The 14,304-nt window shown below is 40.4% G+C and overlaps 1 protein-coding gene across 1 annotated transcript in view; it reads left to right on the top strand.

Moving 5' to 3' along the window:
- The window catches only part of WIPF1 (WAS/WASL interacting protein family member 1), a 122,508-nt gene that overhangs the window by 28,858 nt on the left and 79,346 nt on the right, over nucleotides 1-14,304 (top strand). The gene's annotated exons all lie outside the window — the stretch shown is intronic.

The raw sequence follows: 14,304 nt of genomic DNA, 5'->3' as shown, positions 1-14,304 counted from the left end.
TAAAATGCATTCAAGAATACCCCAAAGGACTGTTGAGCATTAAAGAAGATACAAACGTCAAGAGCTCAGTTCAGTGTCTGGAACGTAGTAAATGCTCAGTAAGTATTTATTATTAACTGCAGAATTATATATTGAGTGTTTATTTTCCAGTCTCAGAGGAGTGCAAAATAAACCAGTAGGACCAGGGCAAAAAAAATATATAAACCTGGGAAATAGCCACCCACCAAGCCTAAATCAGAGATCATAAGCTGTGGTCTAAGAGCCAATTCTGGAAATTTCAGTATTTTTTTTTTTAATGGAACTTAGACACCCTAAGGCAAGGGCATATGTGTTCCAGTTAAGCCCAGTCTCCAGTATTTCCACCGGCTTACCCCAGCTTCTTTTTCCTTCTCTACCTGCCCAGCTCTGATAGGAGTTTGAGTTTATCACCTCAAACTGAATAGTTAGTTTTGTAAAGTTAAATTGTTTCCCCTGAGTTTCCTAGCTCCTTAAATGCTCTAATTTAACTGGGACATCTGATTGCTATGTAGCCTTAATGGAGATGGGGGGAAAAATCTTTTTTATATACCACTGAATAATTTTCATAAGATTAAGGGCCAAACATGCCAACAGATCTTCTACCAGTTTTTTTTTTTCGTTGTTATTCCAAATTAATATTTATTTAACACCCATGTAGGCATTATATTGCCCTGGGACTATGACCTCTTCCAATTCAGAAGTTGGTTATCTACAAATTAATTGCAGCCATTTATGGTTGACATTCTGTAAATACACATGCTTATCAATAAAAGTTCAAGTTCAAAATGTTGAGGGACCAGACATGGGAAACTGAAGACTCATTGTGTTTGAGAACATGGCTATAAATGCATTGACACTTCTCTTGGTGAGAGGTGAGTTTATGTCCTTTTCCTTTGAATCTGGTGGGAGTAGGGGGTTGTGACTAATCAGACCAAGAGACTATGATAGAAGTGGCCTCATGTCACTTCCAAGGGTAGGTCCTAAAAGGCCATATCTCTGCCTTGTTCTTTGGGAATGCTTGCTTTTGGAAGCTTGAGCCACCATGTAAGAAGCCCAACTAGTTACTGGAGAGGCCACATGTAAGTTGCTCTGGTTGACTGTCTTGGTTGAGCCTTTCTATTAGCCTTCCCAGCCTTGTATGAGAAATAAATAAAGAGGGGTGCCTGGGTGGCTCAGTCGGTTGAGTGTCTGCCTTTGGCTCAGGTCACAGTCTTGGGATTAAGCCAATGTCAGGGTCCTGCTCAGTGGGGAGCCTGCTCCTCCCTCTTGCTCTGTTACTCCCCCTCTGCCCCTACCCCCACTCATGCTCTTGCTCTCTCTCTCTCTCTCTGTCAAATAAATAAATAAAATCTTGGAAGTGTTCTAGCCTCTAGTTTATCAATGATCCCGGCTAAGACCACAGGTATTCTGGAACAGAGAAGAGTTGTCTCCATCATGACACTTCTGAATTCTTGACCTACAGAATCCGTGAGGGTAATGAAATAGGAAATAATGTTTTATGCTGCTGAGTTTTGGAGTCATTTGTTACTCAGCAGTGGATAACTATTGTACTCACACAACAAGATCACCTGGCTTTATATCTTGGGTAGTTACCATATAGCACATCGTGGTGTTCGTTAGAGCTTGACTTGTAAGAACCACCTGGTTCCCATCAAAATGTGCCATATTACTGCTGGGGTTTTTTTTTTTTTTCCATACAAGATAAACATGGGAGAGTTAGCTAATCAGTTAACAGATATTTATTGGTTCAAGGTGAAAGGTGACAAACCAAGCTCTTATGTGATTTTGTAGTTTGCTTGGAAATGTATACTCCTGTTGTTTTTCATTTAGCAGTAACTCCATGTCACCACCTCTAAAGTAGAAATAACAGCTTTCCTCAATGATGATGAATTAGACAATGCATTAAAAAGCACTTAGGGTTTTCTTTTAAGTTTATACTGTTGATACACATAAACACTTCACGTAATAATTACTTTCGGTTAATGGGTAACACTAATAGTTTGTGCTATTAAGAACATTTACAAAGCAGTCTGAGCAAGTACAGGAAGACTGGATTGTTAGGGCCTGGGGTAGCTGATGCTTTAGAAGCAACTGTGAACTGTAGCGCAGTGGTCTTCGACTTCCATCTGGAAACAGTTTAGTGGGCTTTCAATGTACAGATAGGTCATCTGAATTTTGAAAATCAAGGTGTGGCAGTTCACGGGGCAGTTCCCTTTTAATCGGCTGTGTGAAGAGACCTTTATTCTTATTGCTGCTGTTTCAGCCCAGCCAGCAACAGTAAAAGCCAGCTCCCTGTGGTCAGAATTCAAGTTCCAGGGTTAAGGGTGACAAATTCACAGCACACATGACATCAATTAATTAGGCTGTCTCTGTACATGTAAGCTCACCGAGGTTTGGGGCTCTTCTAAGCCTTGTGGTAGTCACACACGAGTTCAACTCCCACGGCAGACACCTGCTTGGACATTTTTCACTGACCCATCCCTCTGAAAAGAGCCCATGGACATGTTGAACCCAGAACAAAAATCCCCAGCACAGTTATGACTGAAGATACATTGGATGCTTTCTTTTTTTTTTTTTTCAAAGATTTTATTTATGTATTCATGAGACATACAGAGAGAGGCAGAGACATAGGCAGAGGGAGAAGCAGGCTCCCCATAGGGAGCCTGATGCAAGACTCCATCCCTGGACCCCAGGATTATGACCTGAGCCAAAAGCAGACGCTCAACCACTGAGCCACCCAGGTGCCCCAGATTGAGTGCTTTCCATTTGTCAAACTTTCTCTCGTTTGGATGCCCGTCTCTCTGTTAAAAATATTGTCATGAGGTGTACTGCTGTTTATGTTTAATCCTAAAAAAGAAAACTAAAAAGCTAGAGTCCCTCCTTTTTGAGAAGAGCAATCGGGATGGTGTTATGATTCAGTGGAAGTAGAAGGGCCAGGAAACAGTTCCACGTACAGGAGATTGAGGAAGGAGGGACAACAGGAGTTTTATATCCAGTTTCAGCCTTAAGATCTATAAATTACTAGACTAGTTAATGTAGAGTCTGAATTAGCATTTTGTATTTTGAAGCTCTTCGACTTTGCGCATATACAGAGTAAGCCCTTGATAAAGCTGGTGAGCTGGACTGTGGATGGGAGACGGAGGGATTCCTCAGCTCTTTATTGTTGGGAGGCAGTAGTCTCTCATTCATTCAATAAACACTGACAGGGTGCCAAGCCCCTTTCTCCCTCCCAGGAGGAGAGAGGCGTGTGAAAAGAGTATGTAGTAGATGACTACACAGTGGATTGAGGGTGCGTGGCTCTACCTGGGAGGGTCCAGAAGGAAGAGGACCTCTGACCCAAGGCCAAGATTGGCATCACAGTGCCATAAATGTCAATCTTTACTGCAGAGATGTACCGAGAGATGGAATGTAATTTATTTGTCTTGCTACATATTCTCCCATACTTTTTTAAAGAGATGATAAAACAGACTGTCTGTGGTGGGGAGCATGTCAAGGTGTAGGTTTGGTTGTTGGGGTAGCACAGTGATGCTGCCAAACTCTGTGCCAATAATGCTCCAGACTTCCTGTCTCCTTTAGAGCAACACGGAACTGTCACAGGTGATGGACAACAATAAAACGGTTTTGTTCCCCAACAGGGGGAAAGAAATACGTGTAAATCTTGACTTTATCAGCTTGGCAGAAGGAGATCATGGGGGTGGGACTGCCCAGAAGGAGTGGTGCTTATAACTGGGCCTTAAAGTCACTGCAGCAGCAGCGACTCTGTGCTACTGTTGTCAGAACCAGAGGAACCATGTGGAGATAAGGACTTCTCTGGCACAGCGCAGTTGAGTGAAGTCAGGGGGTACAGTTGTGGCTAAGGTAGAAATTACATCTGTTTGGAATTACTCTTGCCCACGCTTTCCTTGCTTGACCTTCAGATGCAGTGGCTGGCCGTCATTTATGGGCCCTGGCATGTGAAAAATATGTGTTTTTAAAGACTAGAATCACACCCACTGTGACATGCTGGTGACAACCCCAGATTCATGCCTCTCATCTCAGGATACTCAGGGGGCACACTCGGGTGGAATGGCAGATGAAATGGCTGTCACTGTGTAAATTATTTTCTAAATCTGTTTCTCCTTCAAGCATAAAGATTTGGATTTAGGTAAGTAAAATAGGCTGCTCTACAACTCCACAAATGAGAAATGTAATCCCAAGTGCATCAGTCCATAGTTTGCACAGTTTGGTTGGGAGTTCCTGGGTTTTATTCCTTTTTTTTTTTTTTTTTTTTTTTTTTTTACAATTCTGATAGCCTAAGGCAGTTTATCATTAATTAATGACAACACAGGGCAGTGGTGGTGTTGCTGTGCTTTCCTTCTTTGTTTTTGTAACCTTAAATCTAAGCTAAGTGAATTTTTTTTAAGATTTTATTTATTTATTCATGAGAGACACAGACAGGCAGAGACACAGGCAGAGGGAGAAGCAGGTTTCATGCAGGGAGCCCAATGTGGGACTTGATCCTGGAACTCCAGGATCACGCCCTGAGCCAAAGGCAGACCCTCAACCCCAGAGCCACCCAGATGCCCGGCTAGGTGAATTTTTTTAAAGCTGAATTTATATATTTAGTTGCACATTAAGTGTTTTAATACTTGTCACAACCTCCCTTCTCCCTGCAGAATCCTTCTAGCTTAGGAAGGCTTCACACTGATAAAGTCTAGTCACTAAGAATTTCAGCATACCTTGAGGAATATCACAGTTATGGTGGTAATTTTTCAGTAAAAAGGGAAATAAAATTTGTTTTTAAAAAGTCAGCTCCTTGGAATATATCATTTACTCCTGTTTTGCCTACGCTTCCATTAGTGTTATTAATGATTCACAGTGCCCAACGGTTAAAATGCAGTTTAAATAATATGTTAAGGAAACATATTTCAATCCACACTTGTGTTATTAAGAGAGATTTGATCATTTTTGTTTATAAATGTTGCTTTGGAAGTTAATTGGTGGATATTACGTTGCTTTTAGCACTATGAGTAAGTATATTATTAGGAGATAAGCAATGGTAATTTAGTAAATAGCATCTTGTTTTCTATTAGGTACTTCCCAGAGCACCAACTTCATTTCTAGAAGTTGCTCAAAGGCAAAGAAAATAATAGATACTGACATACAATATGTAGTGTTACCTGTTCAGAATGACTGTGAATAATTAAAGAAATTAATAAAATCTTGGGAGATGTTTATCTTTTGAAAGTTTACCTCCTTTACAGAATCCTGTAATTTAGCCTGTGTCTGCAGGCATTTTAGAATCCAAATCATAATCCAGAAAATATATGATAAATACATGTGGTTGAGTTTGATGTTGCTCAGCTGGATATTACCAACACTCTTCATTGTAACCTGAATAAATCTCAAGACCCCACTTGGTCCAAATTCTGCTTCAAGCTTCAGTCAAAGAAAACATCAGAAAGCCAGAAAGCCTTGAAGAATAACATCTCTCTTTAACTGAAGTTTTTCTAAAAGGCACAGCTTACAGGTTTTACACTTCACACCACATAAACAACTTCTCCAACATTCCATGTAAACACCTGTTCCTTTACCTGCACTTATAGCTACTGTGAAACCTCTCTTTGTGTCTCTCATCTACATAGCTTTTCCACTGGCCATGAAACTTACCTCATTTTTTAAAAATTATGGAGATAAAATTCACGTTCTATTTTCCCTCTTATTTTTGATCAGACACAAATACATCCAACTCTTTCAAAAAAAATTTTTTAAAGATTTTATTTATTCATGAGAGACACACAGAGAGAGGCAGAGACACAGGCAGAGGGAGAAGCAGGCTCCTTGCAGGGAGCCCAATGTGGGACTCGATCCCCGGACTCCAGGATCACACCTCGAGCCAAAGGCAGATGCTCAACCACTGAGCCACTCAGGCGCCCCAACTCTTTCAAATTTAGAAGCATAAATGCTACATCATGAGTCCAGGCTCAAAGTAATCATAGAGATTTTCTGTTCTACTTCCTGTATAGACTGTGCCTCTCTAGGATGACTGCATGGACCTGTTGCTTCACTGCCCCTGAATCCTGTATTTTATTTCCTGCATCACAGCACCCTCAGAAATAAAACTCATTGCTTGACTCCAATTGCATTCCTTATGAGAAATTCTTTAATTTTTAAAAGATTTTATTTATTCATGGAAGAGAGAGTGCAAGCATGTGGGTGAGGGGTCAGGGGGAGAGGGAGAAACAGAGTCCCTGGTCAGTAGGGAGCCGAACACGGGGCTCTATCCCAGGACCCTGGGACCAGGGCCCAAGCTGAACTCAGATGCTGAACCGACTAAGCCACCCAGGCGCTCCCTTGTGAGAAATTCTAATATAGAATCTCCTAATAATAAAATCTTCACTCACCAACAGTAATAGTAGCCACCATTTATGCACTGCACTGGCTAAGCTCTTTGAATACAGCATCACATTCAATACTCATTAAATTACCTCCAGGTTACAGATGAGAAAACTGGGATGCAAAAGCATAATTCACTGCAGCTAGTAAGTAATGGATCTGGGATTTGAACCCAGGTAGTTTGATTCCAGAATCCCTCCTTTTAGGAGTGACATGAGCTTGTTTACCAAGTCTGCCCTGTTCTGTGTGCTCTTAACTATAGAAGGGAGGGATGCCTCTGAATAGAAAGATTGTGTAAATAGGCAATTAATTAGGTGTCCCGTGATGTGTGTGTGTGTGTGTGTGTGTGTGTGTGTAAAACAACAGATCCTGGATCAGGGCCACAGATCTGTATAATACTCATTCATGATCTCTCCCAACACCCTTAGTACACTTTTGAATTGTTTATACTGCCTTGTATTCCTCTAGCTTCTATTCAACATAAAGCAAAGGAACAATGAAAGCATGAGAGTATCTTGGTTCTGTTAACTACCTCTGGAGTTCTATCTATGAGGCTTCTTGACATCCATCCTGGTGAATGGCAAGGCTTTCTGTGTGTCCCTAGTCTTTTTATGAAGAAGGGAATTTGCCAGATCCTTTCAGTGTTTTGATCAACAACAAAGATGAGTGAGGGGTTATTTGCAATTCAACTGCATGATGATGAAAGGGCCAGCTTAGTTTTTGGCATCAGACCCTGAAGTGTGCTAAAGAAGAATCACTATAATAGGTAGGGCTCTAGCTTTGAAGACAGCAGGCCAGGGGTCTTGATCATTCGGGCTTAGATTACATTACAATGGCATAAGCAAATATACCAAAGTGCGGTGTATCAGCAAGAGAACTTTCTTGACCTTTCATCTTCCTTTAGCTGCTCCAATGGCTCAGAAACGTGATGCATGATGTCCTTTTGCATGATTGCTAATGAGGAAAGCCTTTGGCATGACATAATGCTCCCCATGTCCCCCAGGGTCAGTGTAGAAACAATTGCTCTGGGGTCTGGCTGGACTGTTTGACCTACATTGTAAAGCACTGACAGCCAAGGGCGTGCCTCACTGCAGTTCCTCCCTGAACAACACACATGTGGCATGCATGGGGTCGAGTCTCTCTTGGAGACTGAACAACAAGGAGACCGTTTTGGTAGATACTGGAAGCAACACTGGGCTCGCAGTCATAAGCTATGGGTTTAAATCCCAGTTTTATCACCTATTTAACTTGTTTGAACAAGTCCTTTCAACTCTTGGAAGGGTAGTCTCTCCTTTTGTATTATGAAAACAATTAAAAATAATACTTAACTCATAAAATGTTTATGAAGCTAAATTAATTTTTAAGAATATGTTATAACAAGCATTTTTAAAAGATATTTTATTACTTTTTTGTGGTCCAAACCAGGATCTTAGTCCGGTTAATTGAGAGTTGCCAGCAGATATTCAAACAATTTGCTCCACCTTTATCCCTATTCCCTCTTTCACACTGTCCTGGGATTCTCTATGAAAAATTAAGTGTGGAATTTTAATGTTAACCTTCATTTGAACACATACACAAATACAAACAATACCTGCTTAGATATTTAGCTTTAAAAAAGTGGAAACTAGGGATCCCTGGGTGGCGCAGCGGTTTGGCGCCTGCCTTTGGCCCAGGGCACGATCCTGGAGACCCGGGATTGAATCCCACGTCGGGCTCTCGGTGCATGGAGCCTGTTTCTCCCTCTGCCTGTGTCTCTGCCTCTCTCTCTCTCTCTCTCTCTCTCTGTCTTTGTGTGTGACTATCATAAATAAATAAAAATTAAAAAAAAAAGTGGAAACTAAATAATAATAATAAAAATTTTTAAAGTGGAAACTGCCTTATTTTTAGAGGAAAAAAAAGATTCTTGTTGATTACTGTGCTTTTTAACTAGACCTTAGGAAACTGAGAATTCTAGCCTCTAAGTGTGTCTAGTAACATTATAGTCTCATTTGAATTCCTCAGCTCTTGAGAGGATCTGTTTACATTCTTGTAATCATACTGTTGAGCTCTTACCTAATTCTAGAACAGATTCCTTAGCTGATGATGAAGTCCAGTGACTGGAAATAAGGAGGCTGGAAACCCACCCTGACAGCCTCCCTTCTATAGGTGCTTCTACAGATCTCCAAAGTGCCTGCATGTCTCAGAGGCCTACATTTGCAGAAGCGTTCCCTGAGATGTTCCTAACTGTCTCCCAGATGCTGGGTTCTTGGCTGCCCCTCTACCCCATATTTACCCACGATTTGGAAGAGCTACAACTAGCTAATCCTTCTTATAGGAAGGGTGGGAGGGAAGTGAATGGAGACCTAGCAGCACCCTCTTTTAGAAGGGTTTCTGATATCTGTGTAATGTCGTCTTCCTCCCAGACACACAATTTATTATTATTATCAACATGAACCTACCATGAAAGTTTCTAGAACAAGGGACTGGTCTTGCCAATAACAGGGTCCTTCTATGAGGTTCTCTAATGTTTATCAGGAAAGGTCACCTGTACCTGATTTTTAGAAGAAAGTATAGGTAGGATTCCTAACCCATTACACATTGAAACACACACATGTAGCCAGGGGTAGAGGTACAACAATAATAAAAAGCATGGTCAGTCAGCCAAAGTCAAGAAAAGGGGGGCGGGGTTGAGAAGAAAACAGTATAACAATATAAATGATAAGATGGCAATAATTAGACAAACATATAACAATAAATGTGCCTAGCTTAAATTCCTCTGTTAGCGACTCTCAGATTGATTAAAAAGATAATTGAGCTATATGCTTATGCTGTCTCCAGGAGTCATATGTATACCAATAGGCTGGTGAGTGCTAACTAACAAAAAAAAATCTTTTTGATTAAAACATGTAGGATTGGGGTGCCTGAGTGGCTGTCATTTGGTGTCTGACTCTTGGTTTCGGCTCCTGTTGTGGGATCAGGCCCCACATCAAGCTCTGTGCTCAATGAGGCATCTGCTTCTCTCTTTCTCCCTCTCCCTCTGCTCCTCCCATTGCTCATGCAAGCACTCTCTCTCTAAAATAAATACACCTTTTGGGCAGCCCGGGTGGCTCAGTGGTTTGGCGCAGCCCTTGGCACAGGGTGTGGTCCTGGAGACCCTGGATCAAGTCCTGCGTCGGGCTCCCTGTGTGGAGCCTGCTTCTTGCTCTGCTTGCGTCTCTGCCTCTCTCTCTCTCTCTCTGTGTGTCTCTCATGAATAAACAAATAAGATCTTTTAAAAATAAATAAATAAATACACCTTTAAAAAAACCCGTAAGATTAAATACAAAAAGAACTATTAAGACAAAAAAGAGCCAATAATAATGAACCTTTAGGCACTGAACATCTTAGCACTGAGATAAAACAAAATCTGTTAAAAAATACAAATAAAATAATACAAATAAAAATATAAGTAGATAAAAATTTAAAAACACAGTTTTCCATAATCATAATGGAGACTAACAAAATGCTTTTAGAATTTAATCACATAGGCAAAAATACATAGGAACAGAAGACTTTTTTTTTTTTTTTTAGAGAGAGAGAACATAAGCACACATACACAAGCAGGCTGGGGAAAGGGCAGAGGGTGAGGGAGAGAGAGAAAGAATCTTAAGTATGCCCAACAGAGAGCCTGACAGGAGGCTGGATCTCGTGACCCTGAGATCGTGACCTGAGCTGAAATCAAGAGTTGGACACTTAACCAACTGAGCCACCCAGATACCCCAGGAACAGAAGACTTTAATAACATCATTATCATTATTGCCCTAACCCAACAAATAGGAAATACATACAATTTTTTTTTAATTTCCACATCCAGTGAGTTTTTTTTCCTACTCTTTTTTTTGTTTTTGGAAATACAAAGAAATTTTTAAGAGAACATCAACCATTTACAAAAATTGATGAATTACACACCACAAAGAAACTTTTTAATTAACCAAAAAGTAGACATACTAGCCACATATAACAATAACATAGCATTGAAAATTAACACAAGATGCTTCCTGCCTCTCCCTCTATCCAAGTACTTGGAAACTAAAATATGATCCTTTTAGCTAATTCTTGGGTCAAAAAGGATATAACTACTGAAATTATAGACTATTCTAAAATTAACTGTAAGAGTATGATGCATCAGGGTGCCTAGTTGGCTCAGTCAGTTAAGTGTCCGACTCTTGATCTCAGCTCAGGTCTTGATTTCAGGGTCATGAGTTCAAGCCCCATGTCAGGCTCTATGCTGGGTGTGTAGCCTACTAGAGAAGAAAAAAGAATGTGATGCATTTAAATGTGTGAGAGGTAAGATTAAAACTATACTTAGATTAAAAGTTAAGGGTTTTTATTTAAAAGGACTGAAAATCAACAGGCTTGTTTTCTTTTTAAAAGATTTTATTTATTCATGAGAAACACACAGAGAGAGGCAGAGGGAGAAGCAGACTCCCTGCAGGGGATCCTGCTGTGGGACTCGATCCCAGGACCCCAGGATCATGACCTGAGCCAAAGGCAGACACTCAACCACTGAGCCACCCAGCAGACCTTATAGGGTTCTATTTTAAGAAGCCGATGAGTGAAAAATAAAGTAAAGCAAAGTAGGAGGAGGAAAAGAGTGAAGGGAAATTATTTACCTTTATTAGAAAAAGTCTGAATTTTCTGGGACACCTGGGTGACTCAGTCGGTTAAGCATCTGACTCTTGGTTTCGGCTTCAGTCGTGATCTCATGGGTCAAGAAATTGAGCCCCACGTCACGCTCCTTGCCGAGCAAGGAGTCTGCTTGAAGACTCTCTCCCTCTGCCCCTCTCCCCACTCGTCATCTCTCTCGAGCTCTCTCCCAAATAAACTGATCTTTTTTAAAAAGTTTGAATTTTCTAATAAATTAGAAAATAAAATAGATTGGCAGTATGGCAAAAGTACAGGGTTAACAGGAAAGCTGCTGGGGTGAGGCTGGAAAGCTGAGTTAATGAGATAGAAGACACTGTCCCTGCCCTCAATGCCACTTAATTTTGGTCAAGGTGAAAAGCATGTGCAGAAAATAATTGGGGAACAGAGCTGTGTTCAGCAAAGTGCCCATTTATGAGGTACATCTGTCTGCATCAAGAATAGCATTAGTCCCTGAGCCACTGGCATTGGGCAGATCTGAATTTGCATGTTGGCTTCAAATTTATCAAGGGTCTTTGGACAGATTATTTAGTCTCTCCCACTTAGTTAGCTTTTCTATAGAGCGGGGATCTGTAAAGTGGCAGGTGGCAAGGGCTTAGTCAGTGGCTGCCTAAAAAAGTCAGTGTGGCATCTCTTCCAGTTTCATCTGGATGTTGCTGAGATCACTGGGGCACTATCAGTATCTTAGTACATCTTGATTAATGTCTGTGGGACAGAAAATAGTGTTTAGAAAACCAAGTTGTGCCCACCCAGATGAAAAGACTGGGCACTTTTTCTGTGACTATTTGTGAGATACACCCATGGTGAAGGGTTGAACTAGTATCTATCCATTAAAAGAAAAAAATCTGTAAAGCATGATGCTGCCAAAGCAGTAGTGGTTCATGAGCTGGAGAGAAGATCCTGACCACAGAGAAAGCGGTCAGCTCTGCCATTCTGCAGTCAGTTGGCTTCCCTGAGTAGGAAAGGCAAAATCACCAGGTCCTTCCTGACCTGCCTCTGAGGAGTGAGCACCCATTACTCCTGATCAACATGAGTGAAACCTCATCCTCACAACCCTTCAGCATCAGCACTGGGCTCCTCAGAAATGATGATGGATTCAGGACATCTTGAAAAAACGGATGCAGTAAACATAAAAGGAGTCAGAGAGTAAACCCAGAAAAAAAATGGAGAGAATTGAACAACCCCTCCCCTTTTGTCTATATTTAGGACTTGAAGAGAATTTGTGGTTTGAGGTAATGTTAGAATGTATCCAGGAGTAGGTAAGGATACTGAGGTTTTTTTTTTAATGTCTGTAGATACTGCATATCAATTCACTTAATCAAAATATTTGTTCAGTAGGGGGAAAAATCAGTGAAAGTAGTTAAATGATGTCTGTGGTCCAAACAAGAACTGATTGATGGCTCTACTTCTCCACTCCCAAGACACTGTCAACTGTAAGGTGCACCATCAAATTAATGACAGGAAAGGGGTGGGGAGAAGTCATGATACTAAATGTACATTCTGATTCCAGGAATGTTAAAATATAAAGGAGAAAAACACAACCAACCAAACATGCATTTTGGGATTAAGGAAATGTAGAATTTCACTCAGTTGGTGTTTCAGTGTTTTCTTGCTAGTAGATGCTAAGACTAATTTTATGAAAGCAATTTTTTAAGACGATTTTTATGAATACATGAGGCAGAACTAGTGAAAATTGAAAGAAAATAATGTTTTTCAGGCCCGTGGATTTATCTTCTTCCATTCTCTTGTCAAGATGGGAAAAAAAAATTGTAGACAGTTGGAGAGGTGTGATACATGATGAGCCTAGAGCATCTTGTGATGCCGGGAAATAAAGAAGGCCTCAAAAACAAAATTCAAAAAATATTAATAGGAATATGTCAAAGGAGCAGAGGAACCAAGTGAGAGTACTCCCAGTAGTCAAAAATGGAGCACTTTGAACAGCAAAATAAGTCAGGTACTGTTAAAGTGTAACCCAAAGTATACAATAAATATCTATAAGGCTATACTGATATAAATAAATGATTGAATAAAGTAATAAATGGGGAGAAGAGATAAATCTTCCATGCAGAAGAATTCCAAATAATTTGTATAGATACTTTACCCTCGAGATTTTCCTTCCAGGGTATACAGTAAGAAAAGAGGAGAAACCTGACAAATAACCTGTAACTCCAGTCTTATGAGAAAAAAACATCAGATAAATCCCAATTGTGGGACATTCTACAAAAATAATAGTACTCCTCAAAACTGTCATAGTTATCAAAAATAAAGTCTAAAAAAATGTCTCAACCAAGAGGAGCCTAATAAGACTTTATGAGTAAATATAATGTGATGTCCTGGATGGGATCCTGGAACAGAAAAAGGACCTTCGAGAAAAAACTAACAAAATCCAAATAAACTGTGGACTTCAGTTAGTAACAGTGTATCAGTATTGGCTTATTAATTTACTTATATATCATACTAAATATAAGATTTTAATAGTGGGGAGACTGGGTGCAGATGGGTCGGAACTCTGTACTCTCTTCTGGAGTTTTCTGTAAATGCACACCTGTTCTAAAAAGAAAAGTCTGTTAAAATTTTTTAAATGCCAAAACAAATGGGAAAAACAATTTCACAGACAGGCCCAGTTACGGATTTGAAAGGAAAATGACAAAGCATTTTGTTAAGGCCTGTAAAAATTCCACACAGAACGTGGCTTAAGTTTGAACATATGTCACTGCGTAGTTGAAAAATGAAACTGGCAGTTTAACCCCAATTGTGACACTTCTAAATACATTCAAATGGAGTCATTATTATTCATCATCAGCGTAATATTTTGGTTTTCCAAGATAGCAAAATTGTACCATTATTCCTGTTTTAAAGCCAATGCCATGCTTACAGCCACCACCGCCACCTTGACTCAACTGGCTAATCCAGCTGTCCAGTTCAATCAGAAAACCATCCATCAGCTGTCAGACTGGTGAAACAGTTACGCATGTTTTCGGAGCCAGAAAGGCAATCATGTGGTGAGACTTCAGAGCTTCACTGTTGTCCAGAGTCCCGATCTCGGGACTCGTTCCCTTACTCAGTGTCCTCGCATGGAAAACTTCATGGGGGAATTATAGGGTAATATTTTCAAGACTTGGAACAGTGAGGTGGTCTACAATTACCTTTCTGAAAAACAAAACAAAAATCCCTTTAAAAGCATTTTTAAGAAAAGAATTATGCTAGGGTAGCCGAGTAGAGAGGACGCTGAGGTTTCTGCACTGAGTC

Source organism: Canis lupus, chromosome 36 (assembly GCF_011100685.1).
Source record: "Canis lupus familiaris isolate Mischka breed German Shepherd chromosome 36, alternate assembly UU_Cfam_GSD_1.0, whole genome shotgun sequence".
Taxonomy (NCBI): domain Eukaryota; kingdom Metazoa; phylum Chordata; class Mammalia; order Carnivora; family Canidae; genus Canis; species Canis lupus.
The sequence above is the reverse complement of the archived record's forward strand: the minus strand, read 5'-3'. Positions and strand labels throughout refer to the sequence as shown.